General features: G+C 46.7%; 1 long non-coding RNA gene across 1 annotated transcript in view; it reads right to left on the bottom strand.

Annotated features, from left to right (window-relative positions):
• Positions 1–24,021, bottom strand: part of LOC309534407 — a 200,081-nt gene that overhangs the window by 56,611 nt on the left and 119,449 nt on the right. The gene's annotated exons all lie outside the window — the stretch shown is intronic.

The following is a 24,021-nucleotide window of genomic DNA, read 5'->3' as shown; positions in this document are numbered from 1 at the left end:
ACAGCTGGTTCCACCATTATTAGCCTTTCATATTTGTCTCACTTTTGTGGTTTTATTAGGTTTTCTGTGGTTGGCACCCATCTGTCTCGGGAGACAATGGAAAAGTGTGCCTTCGAGGGTGAAGTCAAACCATTGGAGAGTTTCAGTGCCTGCTGTGGCTGTAGAGACCGATATAGGAGAGACATGTTTAGTTGCAGCTGGGGCAGATGATGGCGTCCAGTTGTGCTGCTGCAGATGCACCAGGGGGTTTCTTCTCTCTGTGCTCCTCCCAGCAGTTATTTGTCCTTTGGTTACTTCTATGGACACACAATCTGTCTCTGTCTGTCTGTCTGTCTGTCTGTCTGTCTCCAGGCACTGTGGTCGTGATCCCCACTTGGCAGGGTTGATGTTGCCAGCCTTCATGTCCCATGTGCAGACATCTTTGTAACATAGAGTTCGTCTGCCAATGGGCCTGGTGCCTGAAGCCAGCTCTCCATAGAGCCCATCCTTGGGGATTCTGCCATCTTCCATTCTGTAGGTCTGATCAAGCCAGCATAGGTTAAAAAAAAGTTAAAGGACCCCTGGACAGTTAAGTCCAGTCAAAGGTGACTATGGGGTTACGGCGCTCATCTCGCTTTCAGGCCGAGGGAGCCTGCATTTGTCCACAGAAAACTTTCTGGGTCCTGTGGCCAGCAGGACTAAAACTGCTTCTAGTGCAACAGGCCACCGTGACAGAAGCCAGAGCGCACGGAAACGCCATTTTACCTTCCCACCACAGTGGTACCTATTTATCTACTTGCACTGGCATGCTTTCAAACTGCTAGGTTGGCAGGAAATGGGACAGAACAATGGGAGCTCACCCCGCCACGGGGATTCAAACCGTGACCTTCTGATTGACAAGCCCAAGAGGCTCTGTGATTTAGACCACAGCACCACCCAAGCCGGCATAGACCTCTCTGAGACAGGAGTGTGCTGGGAATGTGGACTTGGGAGCGCACATCTCTGACATAGTCCTGCCATGTGATGGCCAAAATCTTCCTCATGCAGTGCATGTGAAAGGCATTGAAGCATTGCTTCTGGTGGGTGTAAGTTGCCCTCATCAGACTACCATAATGTAGCATGCTCAACACGCAAGCCTGGTAGACCTTCATCTTGGTATTGATGGTTAGCATCAATGCCAATACCTATTATGGCTGCATATAGATAATGGCACCATATATAAAAACAATGAAATTATTTTTGGTATCCAAAGCAGTGTTAAGCCTCTTATTGGCACAATGATTTCTGCTTGTGCATTGCAGCTTCTCCCCCCACTCCACCACCTGTGAGCACCCTAAATCTGTTCTGGGGTTCCCCCAACTCTCCAAAGTGATTTTGAGAGAGTGCAAGCAGGAAAGGAAGGAAGTCTTGTTGATCAAGTGGTTAATCTTGAGCTGACAGGACGTGCTAGTTGGATATCGCCCATTGTGAATACTTATAAATCCACAATCTATGTGCTAAACAATTTGCAGGAACGTGTTAGGAAAACAATATAGATACCCGGGAGGCAAATTGCTAACCTTTGTTGCAAAAAAATGGATGGGAAAGAGTTGCTGCAAAAAGAGGTGCAAAAATATGTGGGAACCATCAAAGGAGGGCTGGATTAGAAAGGTTTGGCATGTAATGCTAAGAAATAAAGTTACAGCCTTTAATAAAATAGCACAGGGGGTTGGTCGCATTATCCAATCATGAGAAAGTTGGCAGCCAGTTATGGACTATTGGAACAGAAATAAATCACCAGAATCCATTTAAGAGCAGGCTCTACCAGTGCTTTAGAATTCCTCAGCGGAAAACTCTGTTGCTTATAAAATGATATTTGGGTTAGGGGTGGGGTTTTTTTGCTTTTCAGCGCATGGAATAACTGCTTGTTTAATTCCCTTTTATTTTTTGTTTCTGGCTTTTCAACATCTGCTTCTTATTTGGGTAGCATATGTTTAAGAGTTGTTGTTGCTTTTAAACCAAATCATAATTGTTATTACTTGGCATACTTGCATTTGTATGTTTATAGCTAAACTTTAAAGAGATACCCTTAGCACCAATTTCAAAATCATGATTTTTCACAACAGCTCAGCTGCAAAACCACTTAAAAAAAAGAAGAACAACTCACAGCAAATCAGATTTGAGCTTACCAAGGAATTCAGTCTGGAGAGCCTCTGCAGCAGTTGGGTAAGAGTTTCCCCCAAAGGTTTAGTGCCCAATGGATCCCATGGGCCAACTAGAACCTGCTAGGATTCTTGCAAAAATTCTGATCCACCACATCAATGTTATTGGGCAGCCAGGATACATAAGAGACAAGATTCATGAAATGTACTGAGATTGTTGTGCACCTACATTTGTATTGTACACTTAGCAAATGTGATGGCTTCCAGATGTATTTTTTCCCCAAAAGATATTTATTAAAGTTTTTTAAAATATAACAATGAAAAAAATAAAAAAATAAAAAGAAACAAAATACAACATAAAAACAGTTTAAAAAACAAATAATTTTCCATAACATATCTTCCTTACGCTTATTTCCCCAGACCTCCTCATACCTCCCTTCTTTGTATTCCACTTCGATTTGTTAGTTCAGCAAATCCTTACCATTAAGCTTTTACCCATTTGGAAACCTTTTTTTCCGTATCTCCTAAAGCATCACAGCTGGAAACCCCTTAGTTTCTATCCAACATCCTTCTAACATTCATTAATTTTACAATATTTCTGTAAATAGTCTTTAAATTTCTTCCAGTCTTCTTTCACCAACTCTTCTCCCTGGTCTCGGATTCTGCCAGTCATTTCTGCCAATTCCATGTAGTCTATCACCTTCATCTGCCATTCTTCCAGAGTGGGTAAATCTTGTGTCTTCCAATACTTTGCAATGAGTATTCTTGCTGCTGTTGTAGCATACATAAAAAAAGTTCTATCCTTCTTTGGCACCAATTGGCCGACAATGCCCAGGAGAAAGGCCTCTGGTTTCTTCAGGAAGGTATATTTAAATACCTTTTTCAGTTCATTATATATCATTTCCTAGAAAGCCTTAATCTTTGGGCACGTCCACCAAAGGTGAAAGAATGTACCTTCCGTTTCTTTACATTTCCAACATTTGTTATCGGGCAAATGGTAGATTTTTGCAAGCTTGACTGGGGTCATGTACCACCTGTATATCATTTTCATAATATTCTCTCTTAAGGCATTACATGCCGTAAACTTCATACCTGTGGTGGCTTCCAGATGTATTGGACTACAACTCCTATCATCCCTACCATTGGCTAGATTGTCTGGGGCTGATGGGAAGTGCAGTACACAACATATGGATGGTACTACATTGGCCATCCCTGATGTAAGTTAATGACTTTTTTTCGAATGCCATGTACATGGGTAAGAATGCATGCTCATATCATTTAATAAAATTAGTAATGCTCTAACTGTTGAGAGGTCATGGAGTCTTGCTTTATACATTCACATTGTTAGGGCGTGGAGAATTGAGGGAGAAAAGATGGATATGGAAAATCAAAGTTCATCTATCCCTGTTTGTGATTAGGGAAACCAGACCAGGGGAGCCAACACGGGGATCTCAAAAGATCATGGGACTCAGGGCCGTCTTACCCATAGGTGCTAGGGGTGCGGGGCACCCGGGCTCTGGGCTCTCGGGGGTGCCAGGTCAAGAGTCTGGGGCCGAGATTTGGAGTCCGGGGATTGGGAAGAGCCGACAGCCACTGCTGAGCGGAGCAGAGCCCATCGGAGCGCCACAGCTCTTCTGCTGCAGGCAAGCAAGGTGCTGAGGCAGCCAGCTGGCTCCACCCTCCTGCACACCTGGGATTGGCAGGCCATCAAGAGGGCCGGCCAGTGCATGCTGCTCACACGAGGCTCCTGGCTTCGCTCAGTCGCTGTCGCCTCCTCAGGCTCCCCTGTTGGTGCTGAGGCGGCCGGCAGGCCAGTTCTGCCGTGCGCACCTCGCTGGCCCGCCCTAAAAAACAACTCTAGGCAACCTGGGGGGCGGGGGCGCTGGGCAGATCTTTGCAACCTGGGGCTGCATATGCTTAAGACAGCCTTGATTGGACTCCAGTTCCCATGAGCCCCTGTCAGCATTCCCAATGGTCAGGAATGAGCCCAGTGCTAGGGCCAGGGTGCATGCCTGTTGCCTCCTTCTCAGCCACCCCCCAGCTGGAGGGCACTGTGAAAAGGACGTAGCAGCCCATGGCACCCTCCCTGCAAGCAGCGCCACTTGGAAAAGGAGCTCTGGGCCTGCAAGGGCCAGGGCATATGCCTGTTGCATCCTTCTCAGCTGCCCTCCAGCTGAAGGGTGCTGTGAATGATGCAATGGGGCAGGGCGCGTGATGGGGCAGGCCCCCCAAAAACTGCCTGCAGTGACAGCTCCCTAAACCCCCCCCCATGCTATGCCACTGCTTTCACACACCCTTTCAAACACGTGCATTTGGAGAGGACAGAGACAGACAGACAGACAGACAGACAGACAGAGGACTTAAAATACAGGACAAAACTGTATCAGTACAGGACACAGGGCTTTTTTTCACCCAGAACTCACCAGAGTACTGGCACCTATTTGGTGCATTCTGGCACCTCTTTGTAGCATGCCAGCAGCTGTTTAGCAGCATGATGCCCAGAGCTGTGTGTCGGAGGCTTCAAGCTGCATGCTGCTCATGGCTTTGTGTCGGAGACTGTGGGACAGCGTGTCAGAGGCAATTTTGTAAATGCAGCCGCAGTGATGCTCAACAACTTTGGCTCTCCGCTAAAAATTGCTCAACAACTTAGGGTTGTCCATCAAAAACAAATGTGGGAGTTCCTGCACCTCTTTTTCTAGGAAAAAGTAACTGACAGGACATAGCATTTTACATTGAAATACGGGACAATCCTGTATTATACAGGACAGTTGGCAACCCTATGTGCAACTTCCATCAGTCTCCAACCAGCAGGTTGGTGGCAAGTGGAATCCAACAGTTTGAGGGCACCACAATGTCTCCCCCTGGTGTTGGCTTGATGGAGATAGACAGATAGATAAACTTTATTCGCATTAGCCAATGGCCATAGCAACATAGCATGATGGAGAGATGGACCAATAGTCTGACTTGACACGAAGGCAGTTGCTGGACTGGATGAATCCCAAGCCGGAATTAAGATTGCCGGAAAAAATATCAACAACCTCAGATATGCAGATGACAGAACTTTGATGGCAGAAAGTGAGGAGGAATTAAAGAACCTCTTAATGAAGGTGAAAGAGGAGAGTGCAAAATATGGTCTGAAGCTCAACATCAAAAAAACTAAGATCATGGCCACTGAGCCAATCACCTCCTGGCAAATAGAAGGGGAAGAAATGGAGGCAGTGAGAGGTTTTACTTTCTTGGGCTCCATGATCACTGCAGATGGTGACAGCAGTCACGGAATGAAAAGACGCCTGCTTCTTGGGAGAAAAGCAATGACAAACCTAGACAGCATCTTAAAAAGCAGAGACATCACCTTGCTGACAAAGGTCCGTATAGTAGTTAAAGCCATGGTTTTCCCAGTAGTGATGTATGGAAGTGAGAGCTGGGCCATAAAGAAGGCTGATCGCCGAAGAATTGATGCTTTTGAATTCTGGTGCTGGAGGAGACTCTTGAGAGTCCCATGGACTGCAAGAAGATCAAACCTCTCCATTCTGAAGGAAATCAGCCCTGAGTGCTCACTGGAAGGACGGATCCTGAAGCTGAGACTCCAATACTTTGGCCACCTCATGAGAAGAGATGACTCCCTGGAAAAGACCCTGATGTTGGGAAAGATGGAGGGCACAAGGAGAAGGGGACGACAGAGGACGAGATGGTGGGACAGTGTTCTCGAAGCTACCAGCATGAGTTTGACCAAACTGCGGGAGGCAGTGGGAGACAGGAGTGCCTGGCGTGCTCTGGTCCATGGGGTCATGAAGAGTCATAGAATCATAGAATCATAGAATCATAGAATCATAGAATGATAGAGTTGGAAGAGACCACCAGGGCCATCGAGTCCAACCCCCTGCCAAGCAGGAAACACCATCAGAGCACTCCTGACATATGGTTGTCAAGCCTCTGCTTAAAGACCTCCAAAGAAGGAGACTCCACCACACTCCTTGGCAGCAAATTCCACTGTCAAACAGCTCTTACTGTCAGGAAGTTCTTCCTAATGTTTAGGTGGAATCTTCTTTCTTGTAGTTTGGATCCATTACAAGAATGGATTACAAGTCAGACACAACTAAACGACTAAACCACAACAACTCCCCTTCAGGTAACTAACATGCTATGCATCCACTGTCTTAAGCCTACAGTGCCATGCACACTGATGACTCTGCATAAGCAAGCACACAATTCAGTTTGAACTGCATGTCCCTTTCAGACATGATATAGCACCTCTCACTTTTTGAAATCAGGAACCAGCAAAGCCTCGTCGTCATAACCCAGTCCTGGTTCATTTGAACCGCACTGGGAAGGCACAGCTTTGCTACTGATTAAGCACCCATTGCCCCCGAGGTGCTAGATTCAAATGCCACTCAAAATCTGGATTGGTCCCAGGTGAGAAGATGTCTTAATGGGTGAAGAAAAAGCAAGAATAATAATAATCACAAGATTCGGTTTCTGCAAGTGCTCTTGAGATTTCCTTTTGGAAGGGGATAATGCCATGCAGAGAAGTGTTAAAACATTCAAGTGCTGCCAAATTCTAGACCTGAAAAATGACATGTGAGGCTTGGGGAGAAACTTCTTCTCTTAACACTGCACACTGGCAATTAAGGTTGCTGGGGTTTAATCGCCAAATAACAATGAAGGCAGCACTGCTTTTTTAAAACCAGGGCGAATTATCCATTGTAGAGGAGAAGCTAAAACAGCAGGGGGAGCCAGCTGTCTGCTGAGAGTTGCTAATGTTTTCCACAGGAACGCCACACAAAGCCACAGGTAGTAACAGATTTAAAGTGGCAGATTCTTGAGCGATACCTTCATCTTTCGCACAGGAATAACACACCTCCTGCCAGGTGCCAGATGACATTTGCCCACTGTTGAATTTTATCCCCAAATAATGAACACACACAATGACCCAATCTCAGGGGCGGAGAAATCTAAGCACCAGGAGCCTGGCAAGTGGCTGATCCTACAGAAATCTGCTGATTTGGTAATTACGGGAGCTCGCAAAGCAAGTGAATAGCAGGTGACAATAAATCCCTTTGCTTTGCTCCTTGGGGAACTAATGGATCAAAAGGCGAACTTCCCTCCTAAGCCACTCAAAAGGGCACTGTAGAGAATCCTTGGGGAAGAAAATGCATAAAAAAGAACATTCATGCCAATTCTCCTTTCAGTATAAAACCCACCAGGAACACAAGACAAGCTCTGTTGGCTCAGCCCTAAGCCCTGTCTCAGCAGTGGGAGGAATTTTCCAGCCACATTCCCACCATGGCAAACTTCCAGGGGCCACAGACCGGTGGGGCCAGGAGCAAAAGTGGTTGGGACACGAATGCTAATTTTAGCAGGCTAATTCTTACAGACACACACACACACACACACACACACCTACCTCTGCCTTCCATCCAGGCCAAGCAAGAGGCATTGTTGGAGTTCAGGGATATGTCTGAGACAGGCAAACACACTTGTTATTTGAAGCAGGGCCAGAAAGGAGTCACACTGTTTGCTTAGTGGGCCTGTCCCTACGGAACTCCCTCCCACTAGAACAGGGTAAAACAGCCCTGCTGTGCTGGTGTGCCCCTCCTGATCCTTCTGCTGAGTGGGGCTCTGGACCTCTGCCCCAAAGCCCTGTGCTGACGACACCACTTTCAGCGCAAAAATCCTCAAGGCACCAATAAAAGCAACAAAGCATTACCAACCAAAAACCAGCAGCAGCGTGCAAGGAAAAAAGCTGTAGCTGGGAACCCATAAAAGGATACCCATCACCATTCAAAAGCACGAGAGGACAGAGCTGATTTTGCCTGGCACCAAAAACATAACATTTTCAGTTGGCTCTCATTTATTTCTTTAAAATATAATAATAATAATAATAATAATAATAATAATAATAATAATAATAATAATAATAATTTATTATTTCTACCCCGCCCATCTGGCTGGGCCTCCCCAGCCACTCTGGGCGGCTTCCATAGAAAACAGAAATACAGTAAAATATCACACGTTAAAAACTTCCCTGAACAGGGCTGCCATATAAAAAAACATTTTATATGGTTTTAATTGTTTTAAATGTCATAGAATCATAGGATTCTAAGTTGTATTGTATTGACATGCCGATGTCTGCCACCCTGGAATCCTTTGAGAGGAAGGGCAGGGCACGAATTTAATAAACCAATAAATAGCTAGGGAGGAAGTTGCATGGCTTGGGAGCCACCACAAAGGAGGCTCTCTCTTTAACGTCACCTGCCTGACCTCAGAAGGTAAAGTTGCAGAGAGGAGGACCTTGGATGAAGAACATCATCAGTGGGCAGGTTCCTGTGGATTAAATCTGCCCTGCATCAGGAACTGCGTCTCTCAATTCATTTCCCCCCATTAGCATGAGCCACTTCTCTCCTGAATATGTTGTGATTCACTTCAGCCTTGGGGAAGGGAGGCGTCCTTGTGACGTTTTTCTCAAGGCTGTTGTGCAAAGGAGCTCCGACACACCTGCCTTCGCGCCTGCGTTGCTAAGGAAGCGAAGCTGACATCTTGCAGGCAAGAAGTGACCCTGTTTTTGGTTGCTGCCATTTCAGGAAGCGCCAGAAGGAAGCGGGAGAAAGAATAAGCCTTGAGCTGCTGTTATGGGGAGCACCAGCCATCAAAACACATGCATTCCTTTATTTACTAGCAAACTCCTTATCTGTATGAAGGCTCCAGTGGTGAAAGCACGTTCTGATCAGGCACAGCTTTGAAACATATACAGGGAAACAGGCAGTTGTGGGTGGGCTGTTGCTTTTTATTAATCTAGAAAGCCTCTCTACACGAGGTCCATCTAGCCAAGGGCTTCCCAAACTCTGGTCTCCAGCTGTTTTTGAACTACAACTCCCATCATCCCTAGTTAGCAGGACCAGTGGTCAGGGCTGATGGGATTTGTAGTCCAAAAAACAGGTGGTGACCCAAGTTTGGGGAAACCCTGATCTAGCTCAGATCTGAAACCTTTGGCCTTCCAGATGATACTGGACTACAACTCCCATCATCCCTGACCTTTTTCTCGTGGTGGCTGAGCTAAGCCATCTATGCCGTTCAGAATCCCGCTTTGTAAGAATCTCAGTATAAGCAAGTTTCTTGTGCTTGTGAAGGTGGTGCTTGCAAGCACACAGGCCACCAGCAGATAGGAGAAGGGTCGTAGATAAGTGATAGAGCATCCATTTTGCATGCAGAAGGTCCCAGGTTAAATCACCAGGTAGAACTGGGGATATCTCTTGCGAGAAACCATGGAGCCGTTGCAATGTGGACAGTACTTAAATGACCTGGCTGTCAGGAGTCCAGGTTCCCAGCTTGATAACACAGTAAGCGTTGGCTCTCAGCCAACAGAGGACACTGAGATTATCCTCATATGGTATAGATCCACACGTATATACTTTGTAACTAAGTCTGCCTTCAGGGATCCAACTGTGAACTGATGATGTGAGTAAACCTATTTTATATACTTTACACAAGATTGTGACGTGTTTATTCTTTTAAGAGGGAAATAAGGGAACGTACCAGGAACCTAATATTGAGAGGCTTAAACAAGCCTGCAACCAGCTATCTGCTGTGCTTTTAAAAGGGGAATGTAAAACTCTGCTAGGTTATAGAACTTGCTAGTGCAAGTTAGCGAGGATATTAATAAACAATATATCCTCTCCTGCCTCCCTGAACATTCCCACAATAAGGCTATAAACAGCTATTTAGCCACAATACCTCCACTTTCGGGACATGGGTGGCACTTTGGGTTAAACCACAGAGCCTAGGACTTGCTGATCAGAAGGTCAGCGGTTCAAATCCCCGCAACGGGGTGAGCTCCCGTTGCTCGGTCCCAGCTCCTGCCAACCTAGCAGTTCGAAAGCACATCAAAGTACAAGTAGATACATAGGTACTGCTCCGGCATGAAGGTAAACGGCGTTTCCGTGTGCTGCTCTGGTTTGCCAGAAGCAGCTTAGTCATGCTGGCCACGTGACCCAGAAGCTGTATGCCGGCTCCCTCGGCCAATAAAGCGAGATGAGCGCCACAACCCCAGAGTCGGCCACGACTGGACCTAATGGTCAGGGGTCCCTTTACCTTTACCTCCACTTTCAGAGGCTGTATGGCTCTGAATATTGGTTTCTGGGGATTGCAGTTGGGGAGAGAGCACTGTCGTGCTCAAGTCCTGCTTGCAGGCTTTCCATGGACATCTGGTTGGCCGCTGTAAGAACGGAGAGCGGGACTGGAGAAGCCGTTGACCTGATCAGGCAGATTCCTTCTTATCTTCTGATGTTCATCCCCAGGAGGAGATGGGCTGGCTTAATCTGGAAACGAGTTGCAGAGTTGAAAGGAGGGATCCCCGACAGCCGCCTACAAGCGCTCTTTGCAAAGGCTGTGCAATCTGCTCTTTAATCAGACAGAGCTTCATTAGGCCGCGAGGCTGCCGAGTGATCCGTCATCAGAGAACAACTCCACTCCTTCATGCAAAATTAACTAGCCAAGGAGCTGCTGACTGTGCGAAGGGCTCTTTCCTGGCTTGTAATTACCTCCTCTTGCTTTTCAAAGTGGATGGGGGTGGAGGGAGGGAACCAGCTTCATCTCAGAGAAATCAGGAGACACCACCTCCTTGCAAATGGAAATTTCCCATTTTTTCCCCAGCCAATATTCAGAAAACTCCTGGAGTCTTGGTGGATATGTCACCAAAATAATGACATCTCAATGTGCTGTGGCAGTGAAAGGAGGTGAATGCAGCGCTAGGACTTATTAGGAAAGGAGCAGAAAGGGAAAATGCGAGCATAAGAATAAGAATAATTATTTATTATTTATACCCCGCCCATCTGATGAGTTTCCCCAGCCACGCTGGGCGGCTTCCAATCGAGTGTTAAAAACACTACAGCATTAAATATTAAAAACTTCCCTAAACAGGGCTGCCTTCAGATGTCTTTTAAAGATAGCTGCTTATTTCCTTCACATCTGAAGGGAGGGCGTTCCACAGGGCGGGCGCCACTACCGAGAAGGCCCTCTGCCTGGTTCCCTGTAACCTCAGTTCTCACAATGAGGGAACCGCCGGAAGGTTCTCAGCCTCTGCATTGTGCACTGGGTTGATGGTCTAGACAAACTACAAGGTCAACTCCAACTTTCTGTTCTGATTCTACAAAATGGCACCATTTGCTCACTCAGTTTTTACAGAGAAGCCAGACATTTTACAGAGCACCCAGTTCATTCCACTGTTTGGCACATTATTCTCCCAACTCTTCTTCTTCTTCTTCAGATGAAACTGCAGCATCAACTCATCCAGCAGCAAAGTGCTACTGCAGCTTTTAGGGGCTCCTGACCCTTTTGTTAGAAGCTTCCTCCTTGCCTGTTTACACTTTGAAAGAAACGTATTATTGACTATAAGAATGGGCATTGCTGCTGTTGTGTGTGTTTTTTAATGGGGAGCATAGCGCTACTGCTTAGTGCCCTGTGGGACTGCTGTTTTCATTCAGCTTCTAGCTTATTCCAGAAATAACCTTCCTTTGCATCCGGTCGCCTTACAAAAAGGCCCTTTGCAGCACGTGCTTTCTTTGTCTCAGCTCTCCTGAGCAAATGACACTGTAGGAATTTCTTGAGACACAAATGCATGCCAAGGCTGTTTGTGCAACATAGCTGCTCACATGACCCAGGAAGCTTTCACCCCACCAAAATGCAAACCGCAACGAAAAGGGGAGTCAGCACAGCGAAAATCACATGGACCACTTGAGAACTACCTTCACACATCTATTTTGTTGCAAGGAGCAGCCATTGTCCCCGTTTCCCACCGTGTTTACACGCTACCATAATGTGTAATCTGGCCACAGATGCCTCCTTGATGGGAGTGATTTGTTCTGAAGTGTCCTTGTCAGGAGATTCTGGGAGGGCAGCCCTTCGACAACAAGCAACAAAAAGGCACAGATGCCACAAAGAGTAACCGTCACGCAATCCATTGTCCCCGAAAGCTTTTATAAGGTGCACTTCAATGTCACCTGAATGGAGAGAGGAAAAACCAACAGGGAAAGAACTGCTTTCATTCTGCTTTTAAATGCCGTGGCTGAGAAGGGTTTGTAACTTTGTGGGAGGAGATGTAAGGAACAGCGTACTAAACCTTCTCCCTGGGAAGCAATAAGTACTAGGTATAATTAGCCACGGGGACGATTGTTAAAGAGCCATGGGTTAAGCGACTGGGCAGGGGCGTATTGCATAAAAGTACTGATTTACCAATTACAAGAATCAAAAGGCTTTTGAGCGGTACGTGAATAGCAATTGCCACTCTGTTTGAAAAGCATCTCCGATGCGGATTCAAGTCCCACTGTGTGGGTGTGGAAGCAAGCCATTTTACATGACCTCACGTCTCTGAAATATTGTGAATATTGTGTGTGTGTGTGTATCATGCCTCATTGCCTGGGATGTTGGGATTCTCTAAGGACCTAAGAAGAGCCCGTTAGATCAGGCCAGTGGCATGTTTAGCCCAGCAGCCTGTTCTTGCAGTGGCCAACCGGATGCCTATTGGGAGCCTGAAACCAGGACCCAGGCACAAGAGGGGTCCTTCAGTTCCCAGCATTTGACATTCAGAATGTAATGGTTCTAGGGGTTGCTCGTGCGTAAGCCGGTGCAAACACCTGGCTGGATTGCCTGAGTGAAGCTTTTCTGTCCAGACAGCCACTCACCCATGGCTGTCTCAGTCGCTGGCAGAATCCGTCAGTGGGCGTTTCTTAAACTTCTTCCAGCAAAGAAGCTCTTTGACGCCTAGTCTCCTCCTACTCTCTCTGCGCGAAAGCCTTCTGCGCAAGGAGGGCGTAGGCAGCGGAGGACCTCTACTCTCCCCGCTGGTCCCCGGCAAGGAGTCATGGGACCGCCTCGCCGCTTCCCCCATCTGCCCCCCTTCTCCACTGGTGCTACGCTGATTCTCTTCCCCAGAAGATGGGCTGCCTCTCCCAATCCCGGGACGCTCTCCGGAATCCCTCTGGATTTTGCTCTCTCCCTCCGGCACTGATGGCAGTTCCCTGACACAGAGCATAGCTGTCAAGTGTCCCTTATTTGGTGGGACAGTCCCTTATCCCAGCGCCATGTCCAGCTCTGTCCCTTATTGATGATGTCCCTTAAATTTCCCGGGTTTCAAAGGAAGCAGCTCCTCTCCCTCCCTGCCTGCCGGCCAGGGAGGAGTGAGGCTCCAACTGCAGCAGCATCTTCGTAGCTTGGACTTTGTTTTGCGCGAAAAGTGGTTGCTGCTTGTATTTATTTAATGGCAGTGCTTCATCAGCTGGTGTCTTGAGCAGCAACCTCTGGAAATGAAAGGATAAAAACCAGCGCTGCTCTCCAAAATTATCTGGTCCCTTTTAACTTCGCATTGCAGCTGGTTGCCTAAAATCCCTTATTTTGGCTGTTGATCCCTTATTTTCGAGGCTGCTGGTCCCTTGTTTTCAAATCTGTAAGTTGACAGCTATGATTCAGAGGCATACTGCCTCTCACGGGGAAGCAAGACACAGTGAAAGTGCAGTGGTACCTCTGGTTACGAATTGAATCTGTTCTAAAGGTCTGTTCGTAACCGGAAACCGTTCTTACAGTCCATGGGACTCTTAAGAGTCTCCTCCGGCACCATAATTCAAAAGCATCAATTCTTCGGCGATCAGCCTTCTTTATGGCCCAGCTCTCACTTCCATACATCACTACTGGGAAAACTATAGCTTTAACTATACGGACCTTTGTTGGCAAGGTGATGTCTCTGCTTTTTAAGATGCTGTCTAGGTTTCTCATTGCTTTTCTCCCAAGAAGCAGGTGTCTTTTAATTTCGTGACTTCTGTCACCATCTGCAGTGATATATGCCTGTTGTCTTTGTCCATGGGGTTTTCTTGGCAGGGATACTGGAGTGGCTTGCCAGTTCCTGCTCCAGATGCATCACCTTTGGTGAAAACTCTCCACTATGACCTGTCCATCTTGGGTGGTCCTGCATGGCATAGCTCATAGCTTCTCTGAGTTATTCAAGCCCCTTCACCACAGCAAGGCTGGAGGAGACTCTTGAGAGTCCCATGGACTGCAAGAAGATCAAACCTATCCATTCTGAAGGAAATCAGCCCCGAGTGCTCACTGAAAGGACAGATCCTGAAGCCCCTTTGCCACAGCAAGGCAGTGATCCATGAAGGGGAGAAGGGGGCATACAAGGTGCTTAAAAATCATCTTGGGAACTCCACTCAGGATTTGTCTAGGGTTTACTTCTTAGCTTTTTCTTCTCCAAAAGGCAGTGGAGGTTGAGGATCTGGGTTTTCCTTCTCTCAGACAGTCTACCTTCCCAGGTAATGAGCCCCAACTGCCCATCACTTCCCTCTACAGCCTTCTTGACACCGGGACCCACTATGGGTCTCATCCACTCAGTCTGCCGGAGCCTGTGTTCGCATACAGGGGAGACCCCTAACTCACCAATGGTCTGAGACCCATCAGCTTCCCTCACCTGGTTTAGCCAATCAGTCAAAGCTTTTTCCCTGGCTGTGACCGCTGTCACATGCTGATGGCTTCTAGGAACCACAGATGAGAGCTGAGCGCATGGTGGGAACCAAAGGTGGACAGTCTCCCCCATAAGGAGCATGGCACCCCATACGCTCCCCTTTCCAGGTAATCCTCTGTTTGTATCACCAGGCACTCTAGCCTCTCTGGCCTGGTGTCTATGATATGGTGATGGGTGATAAATGAGGTAGCACTGTGAAAGTTAATTAGTTACTCCAGTACTTTAAAAGTCACTCTAGGATTAATGTCTGCTAACTTCTCTGTTATTAGCTACAAAGCATGCGATTGTCCAATTTTGGAGACCAGCAATAATCCCTGCGGTAGCATTCTGAAATCTGGAATCTGTTAATAAGGGAGCAGCTTACTCACCAATTAAAAGCTGCAAGGAGCCCAGGTAAACCAAACCACTTTCTCTAAATGCCTGTTTATCGATGTAAGGTATAAAAAGGTTCTCTTTTATATCTTACATTGATAGTAACCCAGAGAGGGGATTAAATAAAGCCCTGTTCTGTATTTCTTAATAAAGATTTGCCATTGTAGTGGTTGTACCTTATTGGAACTAATTATATATATATTTTTAAAAAAACAACCTGAAGCAGAACCACCATTTTCAATGCCAGGAAACAGTTCATTGTGAGAAGTTTCTCTGCCCTTTAAACAAAAAACAGCAACTTACATTTGTAAACTTCATTGCACATTGTATAGCAAAAGACTTTCTTCGGCGGTGATCACAAAAGGTCTCCATATATATCCCCTTAAAAATTAGCCATGCTAATTCCAGAGCTGGTGGTTTCTGCAAACTGGCAAGCTACGCTGCAGTCTTCTCTCCCTGATGGTTCCAAGGGTGTCAGCAATGTTGATTTCCCCAAATTGCCCCTTGCTATTGCCTCTTACCACTCAGAGATTGGGGTGGCGTGAAACCCTATATTCCAGAGTGAGTGGTACCAAGTGTCCGGTGTAATATTTGAGGATGTTTTCCATTTGTGTTGCAATTACTATTCCTGCTGTCAAGATCACATACGAGACCAGTTCTTTTGACAAAACGTTCGTATCATCAAAAAAAATTAGTAACATTGATTTTGGACAACAAGCAATAGTTTCTTTAGTAATATTTACATTTTGGTCCAAATTTAAATTTAAAAAATCTTGCACCAAATGAAATTCCCACCACAAATGATGGTATGTACAGTGGTACCTCGGGTTAAGAATTTAATTCATTCCGGAGGTCCGTTCTTAACCTGAAACTGTTCTCAACCTGAAGCACCACTTTAGCTAATGGGGGCTGCTGCCACCGCTGTGCTGCCGGAGCACGCTGTTCTCAACCTGAAGCAAAGTTCTTAACCCGAGGTACTATTTCTGGGTTAGCAGAGTCTGTAACCTGAAGCGTCTGTAACCTGAGGTACCACTGTACTAAGTTTATTACAACCCCTCCAGCAATTAGGTGATAAAAAATAAAACATTTTTGACATTTTTGAAGGAGTGCATTGCCATCTGTATGGTGAGAACAGATTTTAAGTGTCCCAATTCCGAAATTTTATTCTCATCCTTGGGAAAAATTTGTGTCCAGTTCCCATATCTTTTTAAGGGGTTCTATAGATCTGTAAGTTACACTAAGCAATACAAAGTACAATTTAGAAACTAATCCTTTGCCCCCTCTTTGTGCTTAAAAAAAAATTTCAGATTGTGTTAAGGATCTCAGAGCTTGTGCTTTTACATGTTCCTCTTTAATAAAACTTTGAATATGATTAAAATAATTCCATGTTATGGTTTGACAAAGTTTATTTTATTTGGTTGATAGAGATAGGTTGCTTTGGGGTACAGAAATATCATAATGTATAGAAGCCTTTAGAATCTCAGTGTTCAAATAAGCACCGTTTCTTGGTCATTTCCCAGAAGAACATATTTTATACAGCCAAGCAGAACTATTTTAGGTTCCAAGGGCATATGATATCCTAACATATCAGAGATCTCGGCCTGAATGGATTTCCAGAATATTGCCTTCATTACACCAAACTAATCAAGTCAGTGCTGCAGAGAGGCTCCGGTTAAATCAACAGGCATCTTTCACAATTGTGTTCTGCGCCAGGGGTGTGTTGGGGCACTGCCAGCCCAACAGAGTTCTGCACAACAAGATTAAGCAGCAAGGTGGAAGAGCAAATTGGCTTGACGGGTTTATTCAGCAGTATTGAGTGAGTAAAGCAAATTGACTCCTTAGCACATTTCGGAACACCTCCGGGGGAGGTTAAGTTATATATTAAAACAGAAGAAACCTCCAACAAGGCAGGGGCAATTGAGATTCAGTAACAAATGGAACGACAAATAGTATTGTGGCACCTTAATAACTCAGGCCTCATCTGCGCTGTGCGTTTAAAGCATCGTCATACCATTTTAAAGGGTTACGGTTTCCCTCAAACAATCCTAGGTACCGGCAAGGGTGCTGAGAGTGGTTTAACAATCAATCCCTCTTCCCAGAGAACTTTGGGAACTGCAGTTCTGTGAGGGGAACAGGTGCTTTCTCGTGCGGCGGCCCAATGTTGTGAGACGGCCACAGCTCCACACTTGGGTCAGAAGCATCAGAGAAAAATGAACTGCCAAACTGCACCTCTGACAAAAGAGATATTTCTGCTTGGGTCTCTCCAAGCTGATTTTCCAGGTCTGAAAATGTGTAAACTGTGGGGTGGAAATATAGATATAGATCACCTGTGTGGAGTAAATAACAGAACTGGCTGGATCCCTATATCCAATAAGTGAGGCTAAGCACACTCTCCAGGAGAGAGCCCCTAGCAGAGTTTAAAATCACCGAAACATCCAGCACAGTGAATTGTGGGAATAGCAGACCTTTTATATATCCTGTTCTAGTCCACTTACCGCACTTCCCCTCTCTAACCCTCTCGCAATGAACAGACCATGCTGTTTAGTAAGCTTTACTTCCAAACTCCAAAAGTCAGATTCATGCTTTGTTCCATGCAGCAGCAAGCAAACACAAGCATAAATCTGGGGATACAATATATAGTGAAATGTCCTATCTCAGTGATAGAATGAACAAAGGAGGAAACATAACTTCCTTCCAGGTGAGAGGCATGACCTACCTGAGTCTAGGAATACATTTCTATGATCTTAACCCCTTCATGTAATAACCAGCCTCAAGCTTTCTAGTTATGTTTGAGTACAATTTCCCACAAAAGCAGCTCCAAACACTCTGACGATTCTTTAATTAAAATGGTAACTATCAGGCAGCAACACAAAGTACTCAGTTGCCATCCGGAAACTTACTTGGGTGTGCAATGGAGCACTAGAGGCAAAAGGAATGCCTTTAAGCGAGCACCCCAGATTTGTGGGTGCATCAGTAATATTATCCATCCCCACAGAGTTCACATATAAATGAATAAATCCTTACACACCAAAACACAGTCTCAGGCATGTTCTAGTTGTGCCTTGCAGAGAGCTCACTTAGATACCGTTGTGTATCTCCTGCAGATATGGCTTCCCACTGCACACTTCCATAAATCTTACTTAGTGTGCAAGTTCCAGTGTTATTCAGCAAGGTGTGAGCAGATGGCCGCATTACATTTCCAGTTCTAGACTCATGTTTCTATTCATCCACATGTGACCATGCTAGCTGGTGTGTGTGTGTGTGTGTGTGTGTGTGTGTGTGTGTGTGTGTGTGTGACCATCTGGCCCTTTAAGAGAGCAACAGCTCCCACAGGAGTCCACATGCAGGTACTGCCTTGAGGTCCCACCTGTGAGCAAAGCAGCAAGGTGGGGCATTCTTAACCAAGGAGCCAAGCTGCCCTGCCTCAGGCAGAAGGAAGGGAGGGGACACAGAGAAGATATAAAAAGCCTGGAGGCCTTGCAGTGGTGTGCAAGCCCAGTGGAGAAAAAGATGAGAATAGTGAGGCTCCACCCTGGGGAGTTTTGGCCCTCAGCCCCTTACCAGAAGCCATCTTCAGGCTGCCCCCCACCCACTTAAGTCCCATTGCATGGGGCCAGAGGGGGAATGCAAGCATCCCAGGTTCACCAAAACTTCTCCTCCATGAATTTCTGGACCTGTCGAGGCCGAAAGCACTGAAGCAAGACACCCCGTTCTCTCTTTGGCGACAGCCTTCTCCAGAACCCTGAAGCCACTCTGGGAGGAGTGCACTGTCACTGGGGAGTTACTCTCGAGGAAGCCAGAGTGGGCAAAATGGAGAACTGGAAGGCCTGGAGAAGGGGTTGACACTGATGCAGCCACCCCTGGAGAGGAGGCCTGCTGGTAGACTTACCTGCGACAGTAACACGAGACATGGGAGGGAAGGTGAGTGAAGCGATGCACTTGAAATGAAACCTGAATTGCAGGGTGCTACAGGGGAGCTGGTGCTGCCTTTGACCCTTTGGTCAGGCATGGTCCATGAAAGAGATGAACACGCATTCTTTGATGTGTCTGTTCCCCTAGGATAGTGGCCTCACCTTCTATGGTGTTGAATGGTTTTTTTAGTGATTGTATTTGGATCTCCTACAAGGAGTGCCTCCTTATCCTTCCAGCAACACTGTTATGAGTCTAGAGACTGTGACTTGCAAGAAGCAATCCAGTGAGATTCGTGGCTGATGGACAAGGGAAACCTTGGGTCGAATCCCCAAGTCCAACACTTTAACTTTGAAAAGTCAGAGAGGGCTTTAATTGCAACATCTTGAAATGGGCCCGAAAGGAAATTGGTCATGGCTAGACTTGCAGAAAAATATGGTGCATTATGTTCCTGCTACCTAACCTAACTTCTGCCAAGAGGTGGGTGTTAATCTGAGCCCTACAAGGCCTGGGAAACCATCAGCTTCAGCAAACCGTAGAGCAGCCACAATGGATTAAAAAGGATGTGATCAAGATCGAAAAGCTCTGTGTTGAGTTTGTGCAGGCTGCTTGGGACTCCTTGCTGACTGTAAGCATCTTGAAAAGCATCATGCCCTCAGGATAATAATACGTTGAATAACATTAAGAAAATGACAGTGGTGTCTCAGCAAATGTGGAACCCTAACGTTATGGAAAATGGAATGGGTCAAAGTGAGCGTTTCCCTCAGACAGATTATGGTGGCAGGTGAATTTGAAAGGCATGATAAGTAGATGAGCTTGATCACTTTAATCTGGAGCAGTTGCCTTGTGCAGAATCGGGTCCATTTTCTATCTAAGCCAGGAGCAAGGGTACTTTTTCAGCCAAAAAGCCACATTCGCTCCTGACCAACCTTCCAGAGACCATATGCAGAGCTATGGACGTGGGCAGAGCTATGAATTTGGTTCTTAAAGGTAAAGGGTAAAGGGATCCCTGACCGTTAGGTCCAGTCGTGGCCAACTCTGGGGTTGCGGCGCTCATCTCGCTTTATTGGCCAAGGGAGCCGGTGTACAGCTTCCGGGTCATGTGGCCAGCATGACTAAGCCGCTTCTGGCCAACCAGAGCAGCACAAAGAAACGCCATTTACCTTCCCACCGGAGCGGTACCTATTTATCTGCTTGCACTTTGACGTGCTTTCGAACTGCTAGGTTGGCAGGAGCAGGGACTGAGCGCGGGAGCTCACCCCGTCGTGGGGATTTGAACCACCGACCTTCTGATCGGCAAGTCCTAGGCTCTGTGGTTTAACCCACAGCGCCACCTGCATCCCACAACTTGGTTCTTACCATTGTACAATAAGCTACGTTCCATCTAAGCTAGTGTCCGGGGGTTCTACATGTGCACACAAATATCCTTCCCTCATCTGGCCAAGCAGAGTCCAAGGACCTGTTCCAACCAGGCAAAAGCCTTTGAGCAAAGCAGGGCTAGTAATGGGTGTGGCGTAAGGAGTGGCTTGGGGAATCCCAAGCACAAAGAGAGAGGCCTCCAGGAACTGAGGGTTCTCCCACTATTGGTCTAAGCCCATGTCAGTCTATCCTGCTTGAAGGTCACCTCTGCTACCTGCGACTAGGCTTTTAGCAGTGCTTTGTTGTGTTGAATTGATGAGACTCCAGCAGGTTCATGCCAACTTGATAAGTGGCTCCCTTATACCAAGACTCACCATGTGGTATTGTCTAGCCGCCTTGGCTGACTGCAGCTCAAATCCAGAAGCATTTCCTGTTTTTTTACTGATAGCATTAATATTCTCTATTTTTGAAGATTGCTTAGCAGGTTGGTGGGTTGTTGTTTTCACAAACAAGCCTCATGCCAATTTTGTTAAATAAAAATAAAGCTATGTCAGTTTGAGATTGACTGGGAGATCCTGGGGACTGAACTGTGGTTCCCGCTCTATATGCAAAGCCCACGCACTGCCTCACTGCCACATATTAGCCCTCCCTTTATGAGGAGGATAAAGGCTCTGCCAAGCAGCTGCCATTCCTCAGGTGAGACCTCACCAAGTTGTGAGGACAAACTCAGCAAACTGCAAGCAAGTTGAGAGTTCCAGCACTTCTATTGTGTTCTGCTTCTGGTTTTTATTCGGAAACGCAATCTTAAAAAATACATTAAAAGGGCATTTACACTTTGGAGCGCCTGCCGATAAGCCACTTTGCAAGGTTGTCATTCCAAAACAGAAATAACATCCCAAGGAAATCATGGTTAGGGTCAGATTGGCTAGTTCATGTAACCAGTACATTCCAGAAGACTAGCATGTGCTTGGTTTTAAAAGCATTAGAAAAGCTTCTGTTTTATATGTAACATTTACATCATAGTAACATAGACAGCTGCTTTATCGTTGGTCCATCTAGCCTGGTACTGTCCACACTGAATGACAGCAGCATTTCAGACAAGGGTCTCTTCCAGGGCTACCTGGATTTATACAGCTCTGTTCCATTTGGGCTGTTGTTGTATTTTTGTCATTTTATGATTGAAGTGGTTTCATCTGTCCCCCCCTTTAATATTTTATTAATTTTCAAAAGAAAGAACATAGGCATGAACGTAAACATTATCAAAGTACTAGATTCAGGTAGGTAGCCGTGTTGGCCTGACGCAGTCAAAATACATATAATTTTTTTAAAAAAAATGTCCAGTGGCACCTTAGAGACCAACTAAGTTTGTTCTTTGTACAGTGGTACCTCTGGTTGCGAACAGGATCCATTCCAGAGCCCCGTTCACAACCTGAAAGGAACGCAGCACGCGCACGTTGCAATTTGCCGCTTCTGTGCATTATGTCATTTTGCGCACAGGCGCGAGCGGCGAAACCCGAAAGTAACCCTTTCCGGTACTTCCGGGTCACCGAGGGACACAACCTGAAAAGATGTAACCTGAAGCTAATGTAACAAGAGGTATGACTGTATAAGCTTTCATGTGCATGCACAATTCTGAATAAGTGTGCATGCACACGAAAGCTTACACCAAGAACAAACTTAAGGTAAAGGTAAAGGGACCCCTGATCATTAGGTCCAGTCGTGGCCGACTCTGGGGTTGCGGCACTCATCTCGTTTTATTGGCCGAGGGAGCCGGCAAACAACTTCCGGCTTATGTGGCCAGCATGACTAAGCCGCTTCTTGCGAACCAGAGCAGCACACGGAAACGTCGTTTACCTTCCCGCCGGAGCGGTACCTATTTATCTACTTGCACTTCATGCTTTCGAACTGCTGGGTTGGCAGGAGCTGGGACCGAGCAACGGGAGCTCACCCCATCGCGGGGATTTCAACCGCCGACCTTCTGATCGGCAAGCCCTAGGCTCTGTGGCTTAACCCACAGCGCCACCCGCGTCCCTAAGAACAAACTTAGTTGGTCTCCAAGGTGCTACTGAACATTTATTATTATTTTTTAAATATTATCAAAGTAGTTGGCTTTCCCCCAGAACAGATGATTAGTGCATCAAGTGTTCCCATAAACCCACATGTGCTGTTGGTGGGTGCCAGCCATCAGGGTGTTCATCTGTTTTACAGCAGCGAAGAAATCCTGCAAATCAGTATTGAATCATAGAATCATAGAGTTGGAAGAGACCGCAAGGGCCATCGAGTCCAACCCCCTGCCAAGCAGGAAACACCATCAGAGCACTCCTGACATATGGTTGTCAAGCCTCTGCTTAAAGACCTCCAAAGTAGGAGACTCCACCACACTCCTTGGCAGCAAATTCCACTGTCAAACAGCTCTTACTGTCAGGAAGTTCTTCCTAATGTTTAGGTGGAATCTTCTTTCTTGTAGTTTGGATCCATTGCTCCGTGTCCGCTTCTCTGGAGCAGCAGAAAACAACCTTTCTCCCTCCTCTATGTGACATCCTTTTATATATTTGAACATAAAAAAATTCCTTCCAGTAGCACCTTAAAGACCAACTAAGTTAGTTCTTGGTATGAGCTTTCGTGTGCATGCACACTTCTTCAGAACATGGCTATCATATCACCCCTTAACCTCCTCTTCTCCAGGCTAAACATGCCCAGCTCCCTTAGCCGTTCCTCATAAGGCATCGTTTCCAGGCCTTTGACCATTTTGGTTGCCCTCCTCTGGACACGTTCCAGTTTGTCAGTGGGAATTGCTGGAGGTTGTAATCTGGGATCTTTAGCATACAATGTAATGCTCCACCGTCGAGCTATGGCCTTTCCTAAACTTAAGGGAAGTTTGCATTCAGTTTAAATAATTTTTCCCCCCTTCCAGTTTGAAAAACCCACCAAGGGAAAGAGGCGAGTCTTCCCTCCCAGGTTCATATCCCCCTTCCCAGGCAGTAGCGCACGAACCGCTTTTGGTGCCTCTTCGTGAGGATAAGCAGATGTTGGTTGCCTGCCTGTCTGCATGTCCCTCTCTCTCCTCACCGGGGATGGCCAGTTGCTATTACATAAGGGGCTTATGCAATGATCCCCTCCCCCCCCCCATTCCCCGCCGTCCACCTCTTTCGCTCCTCTCCTAGCGACAGCATCAGCTAAGCTCGCAGCGTCTCTGCATCCATTCAGAGCATCTCCCTCGGCTCCCTTTCTTCCTTCTCAGCTTGGGAACCGACACCTCCAACCGCGCAAGCTGGGGAGGGGGCGCTCAGAGGAGGGAGAGGGTCGTTTCCTCGTTCCAGGTAAGTCGAAGGTTTCTTTGCAGTCCAGCAGTTGCCCCACCCCCACCCCCAAAAAAATCCCGGGTTGCAAAAGTTGTCAAGGAAGGGAGCAGGGAAAACAATACAATGGAGCATCTGAATGGGCTGATCTCCCGTTCCCCATCCCAAGCTGCAGAATGGACTCGTCCGCCTCCCTGAAGCTATGAATGAAATGTTGACAGTCCAAGAAGGGAGCGAGCTATTCCGAAGGGGGAGGGGGGGTTAACGAGGGGTGCTCTCGGCTCACCTCGCGCTACGGCGAGGGAAAGGGTTTATTACGCGCGTTATTATTTAACGTTCCTCCCGTGAAAACCATCCGCGCTTGGGAGAAGGGCGGCTCTCGTTCGGATTTTGAGAAGGGGTTGCTCTGTGCCCCTCCCCCTTTCGAGGAGGAAGATGGTACGGCCCGCTTCTC

Source organism: Podarcis vaucheri (genome assembly GCF_965113315.1).
Source record: "Podarcis vaucheri genome assembly, chromosome: 6".
Lineage (NCBI taxonomy): Eukaryota > Metazoa > Chordata > Lepidosauria > Squamata > Lacertidae > Podarcis > Podarcis vaucheri.
This window is presented reverse-complemented; position numbering and strand designations above follow the sequence as displayed.